Below are 6730 nucleotides of genomic sequence, written 5' to 3'. Positions count from 1 at the left end.
GTTTCATTTTGTGAGTGACTGTATTTGAGTTGTACTTTTAACTTAGGGACCAACTGATAATATATAGAAATAAAATTGATTTTCATATGTTTGTCTTGTGTATTTCCACTTTGAACTTACTTTTTCATTCTAGGATGTTTTGTTTGAGGTTTTGTTTCTTTTTAGTAGATTCCTTAGGATCATCTATGTAGACAATTATGCCCATGCAAATAGGGACAGTGTTACTTCTTCCTTTCCAATCTTACGTTTTTTCATCTTGTAACTCTGTGTCAGACTCCTGGAAAAACTGAGAGACCATTTTCCAAAGTGATTACGGCGCTTTACATTTGCACCAGCCATGTCTGAGGAAGGCTCTTCTTTCACATCCTCGACACCTTGTTATTGTGCCACTTTTTGACTGTGGTCCTCCAAGTAGGTGCAAAGTGTTGTCTCACTGTGATTATGATTTGCATTTCCCTGGTGACTGATGATGTCAAGCATCTTTCATTGCTTATTGGCCATCTGCAAATCTTTCTTGGAAAAAATGTCAATTCGAGTCTTTTGTCCATTTTAATTGGTTATTTGTCTTACTATTGCATCGCAGAAGTTCTTTATATATTCTGGACACAAGTCCTTTATCGGATAGATGATTTGCAAATCTGTTCACTCATTCTGTGTACCTGAGTTCAATCCCCAGCACTACAAAAAAAAAAAAAAAAAAAAAAGCTATTTTGTCCTGATTGAATGGTCTTGGCACACTTGTTGAAATCAGTTTAACAGAGTCATATGGTTTTATTTCTGGACACTCAAATCGACTGATGTATAACATCTATCTTTGTGCCAGTACCACACTCTCTCTGATGCCCCTGCCTGAGATGAATATTCTGATGCTAATTGAGAAAAACCCAGACAAAATCAGTTAAAGAATATTCTACAAAACAATTGGCTGGTGGGGGTGTAGCTCAGAGGTAGAATGCTTGCCTAGCATGCCTGAGGCCTGAGTTCCATTCCCAGCACTTAAAAATAATAATAATGAGAGGAGGAGGAGGAGAATGATAGCTGGTAATCTTCAAAAGTGGGAAGATCATGAAAAATAAAGCATAATTAAACAATAAAATTATATATATGTACATATATATGTATATGTGTGTGTGTGTGTGTGTGTGTGTGTATACACACTTTTTTTTGGTACCAAAGATTGAACCCAGTGGTGCTCAACCACTAAGCCACATCCTCAACCCTTTTTTTAATATTTTATTTAGAAACAGATCTTGCTGATTTGCTTAGGGCCCGCTCAGTTGCTGAGGCTGTCTTTGAACTTGCAATCCTCCTGCATCCACCTCCTGAGTCCCTGGGATTACAGGTGTGCACCACCACGTCCAGCAGTATTTGTGGTTCTGAATTGAACCCTCTTGTCAGGGTGGATGCTATGAAGATAACTGTCAAACCAACTGATGGAACCTGAGGATTCCATGGTAGTAAGTTCTGGTGTTAATTCCTGATCCTGGTTTGATAACCTGAGAACACGCTTATTTGTCAGAATTACACAATAATATATTCAGAGGTGAGTCAATGCGACATTATGTTGCCACTTACTCTCAAATGATTCAGGAAAAGAAAGTGGGGAGGTAATTACCTCATCAGATAAATGGGAGGTTAAGTGGAATGAGCTGAAATGTTTATTAACAGTTCCTGGCATGTTGTCATTCAATGAACTGGAGATATGAAAATGTAAAATCAAGCCACTAAAAATATTAATCAAGCCTGGCGTTGTGGCACACGCCTGTAATCCTAGCGACTCCGGAGGCTGAAGCAAGAGGATCACAAGTTCAAGGTCAGCCTCAGCAATTTAGGCCCAAAGCAATTTATGAGACACTGTCTTTGGGGGAAAAGGGATGCCGGGGAATGTGATTCAGTGTTTAAACACTCCTGTGTTCGAATAAATGAAAACAAAATATGTAACCAATGAAACTCTTAAGTCTGTGTTGCTACTTCTTCACAACCAAATAAACACACGCAGGCCAGGTTTTTTAGGTGTGCAGGCTTGTATGGTCAGAGTCGTTCTAATTTCTACCACCAGAGGGCGCGTCAGGTTCAGTTAGGGCTTGATTGCTTTGGGGTTTAGATCTCAAGTTTAAGCACCGAGCTCCTTTATGCTTTCAAAAATTATTGAGGACTCCCAAAGAGCTGTTGTGGGATAAATAAAATGGGGTTCTCATCACACGGCTCTCCAAGGAAGGAAAAAAAGCTCTCATTTAGCATTTGCCAATTTCCGTAGTATAAATACGACAAAAAAAATCCATTTCAAGCTATCAAACTTTAACAAGTGGCTTGCCTGATTCTCAAAATTTAACAACAGGCCCTCCTGGGTCACTGGAGGTTGGCATCATCACATCACTGGTTACCTACCAACATTTATCTTGTATGAATTTAAATTTAGGGCTGGGGTTGTAGCTCAGGGGTAGAGCGTTCACTTAGCATGTGTGAGGCTCTGGGATCAATTATCAGCACCACATTAAATAAATAAATAGATAGATAGATGGATAGATATATAAAGATATTGTGTCCATCTACAACTACAAGAAGTATTTTTTAAAAGAGTTTAAATTTAAAAATTCTAGAAGATTTACTTAGTCATTTAAAAAATAACCATAATAAATGCTTTACGTGTTCATATCAGAGCAATCACACACCATCGCATGTCACATAACTGCTGGAAGACATCGCTGTATGCTGGGGAAAAGAGCAAGGCAAACAACATCTTAGCAGTACTGTGAAAATAGTTTTGACACTGTGGATCAAAGGCCAAATCTTCTGAAGGGATCTCAGGAATCCCCAGGGACCTTACAGCCCACACTTTGGGAATCGCTGGTTTAGACCTTCAGTTCTGACCTCTCTCTATTCAATCCCATACTCCCCTTTTATTTAATAATGAATGTTTTGTGCTAGGCTTGGTGGCATGCGCCTGTCATCCCAGCAACCCAGGAGGTTGACATAGGAGGCTTGCAAGTTCTAGGTCAGCCTCAGCTGACTGGGGATGTAGCTCAGAGATAAAGTGCCTCTGGGTTCAATTCCCAGTTCTAAAAAAAAAAAAAATCAATCAATCAATATATTCTCATTATTTTATTATTATGAAATGCAATTCACACAGCATAATTTACCTGCCATATAATCTCTGAGGGAAAAAACTGCAACGCATTATCCCTAGTTTAGAAAAGAATCATGCAAAAAAAAAAGAAGAAGAAGAAGAAGAAGAAGAAGAAGAAGAAAGAAAGAAAGAAAGAAAAGAAAACAGCAGCATTTGGGTTTTGGAAAGAAAGCACTGTGTACACAGCTCCGGGGTACAGCCCAGCTTAGCTCAGGGCAGCTCCTAGAACCAAACACTAATCCAAGTGTCTCTGGAGACCAAGACAGAAGCTAAACTAGAGTGACCAGCTTAGATTGCGACTCAAATACCATAAGAGGTTGGTGATAGGTCTCTCTGAAGTGGTGACATTTCTCAATAGCAGCTTCTGCCCGAGACGGAGCGCAATTTTCCGTTGGATTACATGTGGCTGCTTCCCTGGAAAACTCAATGTCTATTAAAATGGTGCAAAATTCTTGCTATTTATGTCAGCCGTGGTGACTGTTAACAGATTCTTCCTGCAGGCTCCGGGAGATCTCTCCTTGTCAGAGCCTTGCGGTGGGCGTGTGCAGCAGCCGATGGCCAGAAGCCACGCGGATTTACACACACCTCGCTGGATTCTGAGGTATGTGCAGGGGGGTGGGTGTGCAGGACGCTGGGAGAGGCAGCTCGGCCTCCACAGTGAGGCCAGAGATTGTCCTCTAGGGGGCGCTGGTGCGCTGAGGCCCCAGCAAGGATTCCCTTTTTTTCCCTCCCATGTTATTGGTGCATTATAATTATGAATAATGGTGGGATTTATTGTTATATACTTGCACAGGCACACAAGATAGCATATAATCTGTCGATATTGTTTCCCAATATCTCTCCTTTCTCTTCCCTCATCCTTCCCTCTAGTTCCTTCCCTATATTCTACTGATCTCCCTTTGATTTCCAAGACCTACACTTGCTGTTCATTTTTCCTCTCCAGCTTCCATACACAACAGAAAATATACAACCCTTTCTCCTCTTCACTGATCTCTTCTATCTTCATGTGATTCCCCCACAACTTTTTCCCTCTTATTTTCGTCTAGCTTCTACCTATGAGTGAAAAATTTGACCCTTGACTTTCTAGGTCTGGATTCTTTCCCTTAGTGGGATGTTCTCCAATTCCAATTTAATATTTAATAACACACCACGCTGAGGGTAGTCCCCTGCATGAGTGCCACATATACCTCTTCAGACGCACAGGGAAACGTAGCGTTTAGGAGACCTTCATACAAGTGAATGACAGCCAATACTTCAAACTCACCAGGTACCAGGTGCTATGCTTAGCATTCACACACCTGATCTAATTAACTCTAGCACACCTGTAATCCCAGCGTCTCAGGGGGCTGAGGCAGGAGGATTGCAAGTTTGAGGCCAGCCTCAGCAACTTTGCAAGGCCCTAAGAAACTTAGCGAGACCCTATCTCTAAGTAAAACATATTAAAATGGGCTGGGGATGTGGCTCAAGGGTTAAGCAGCCTTGGTTCAAACCCCAGTACCAAAAAAATACACAAACACACACACACACACACACACACACACACACACACACACCACGGTCTCTATGATGTAAGTGACAGAGCTTGCATTTGACCCAGGTTTCTCAAACTCCAAAAGTAGTGCTCCTAACCAGAGGCCTATCCTAAAGACAATGGGACACTCCCCTCCCCCAGTTCCCGGGACACACAGCCAACATCCTTCCATGGCATGGCAATCACTCTAAGAGAGGAAGCAGGCTTCTCCTCATTCATTCAGAGAAGAAAAAGAGATGGAAACCCATGAAGTTTAGAATGAGGGGTGGTAGCTCTGGGCCCTGGGAACTGGGGGGTTTTCTTGCAGACACTCCACCCTAAGGCAGAAGAGGCAGGACTTCTCTCCCCCACAGGGGCCTATGGCCCTCGAGATGGCAAGGGTATGGAGAAACTGGAAGCCTGGCTCGTGGCTGGTGGGATTGTGAAATGGTGCATCTGCTGTGGAATAGACTTGGGTGGTTTCTCAGAAAGTTAAGCAGAATCACCACATGCCCCAACAATTCCACCTCTAGGTGTATTCCAGAAAGAACTGACAACAGGTATCAAGCAAGTGTGCCTACACAGGTCCTTATCAGCACTATTTACAATATCTAAAAGATGGAAACAATCTACATGTTAACACAGTAGGCCTCGGGCTGGGGTGGAGCTCAGTGGTAGAGCAAGGGCCCAGCATGCTGAAAGCCCTCGGTTTGATCCAGTTTCCCCTAAACATCAGTCATGAGACCCATCAGCTGGAGCGTGGCAACTCTAGCAGAAATAAAAAATCTCCTTCCTGACAGTGTCAGCAAATGTCTCAGGGTTGTTCTCACTGGGCAGGGTTAAGTCACATGCCTTCCTTGAACCAATCACTGTGGCCAGGGAAAACAAAAGTTGATTGGCTAGGTGTGGGTCCTCTGTCCCTCTCTGGAGTTGTTGAGGGCAGAGGTATGACCAGCCTTTTTCAAATTAAATAGATTGAAAGAGGAGAGAAGTAGTTCCCCAAAAGAAAACAATGGAATACTGGGGTGAGGTGGGGAGCCAGGTAGCTGGAATTGCATGTGCAGAGGCCCAGAGGTGGGACTTGCCTCTTAAGTTCAAGGATCAGCAAGGTCACTTCTGCTACACTATGGACTTCTGTTACAGCGTCCTCTACCCTGCCAGCAGTTGCATCCTGTATACGGATCCATGAACATCCCTTTCACATGCATAACTCTCTTATCCAAGTGGGTAAGGCTGTGGCTTTGTAGCTCATTCTCCTTACTCGACTGGTAAAAAGTTACCATTTCTCTCCTCCTTTTAAAGGTGGGTATGATGGGGCTGGGTTTGTGGCTCAGCGGTAGAGCGCTTGCCTAGTATGTGTGGTGCCATATGTGGGGCTCTGGGTTCGATCCTCAGCACCACATAAAATAAAATGGGGATATTGTGTCCATCTACAACTAAAAAATAAAATAAAGCGTTTTTAAAAAAAGTGGGTGTGATTGAGTTAAAACATATTTACTTGACATAAAACTAATTATTCATCAGTGGGAACATGAGAGTTAGGGAGGCCAAGGGGTTAGGAGACAGTGGAGAGGGATGGAGGGGTAGGGTTGCGGGAAGAGGAGGCGCTAGACTGGAAGAACGGAAGGATTGTGGAATTAGCGAGGGGTTGGGAGTTGGGAGCAGGAGGGGAGGTTGGGGTTCATTGGAAAGGAAGAGGGGCTTCAGGAGGCTGGGCGGGAGGACAAGAAGGGGCAAGAAAGAGGCCAAAGGGGCCCAACTTGCGGTAGGAAATGGAGGGGTGGAACAGAGGTGGGGTTAGAGGATGGGCCCCTGGCACAGGGAACGGAGAACAGAGTGCACTCTCTTGGAACTTCAGAGGCCCGGCGAGTGAAGGAGCTGCCGGCTGACCGCGCGGGCGACGCTGCCGAGGAAGTCCACGGCGAGGGGAGTGGCTGGGGGTGTGTGTTACGCGGTATCCCCCCTCAGAGTTCCAAGTCTTCTCCTCTGGGCCCGCCTCCTCCTCGGGAGTGACAGGCTTGTAGCCCAACCAGAGCGCAGGCCTGGCGCGGAGCAGCCAATGGTGCGGCGGGGGCGGGGCTGGGGAGGGGGCT

Source organism: Spermophilus citellus (genome assembly GCF_964194105.1).
Source record: "Spermophilus citellus genome assembly, chromosome: 18".
Classification (NCBI taxonomy): domain Eukaryota; kingdom Metazoa; phylum Chordata; class Mammalia; order Rodentia; family Sciuridae; genus Spermophilus; species Spermophilus citellus.
The sequence above is the reverse complement of the archived record's forward strand: the minus strand, read 5'-3'. Positions refer to the sequence as shown.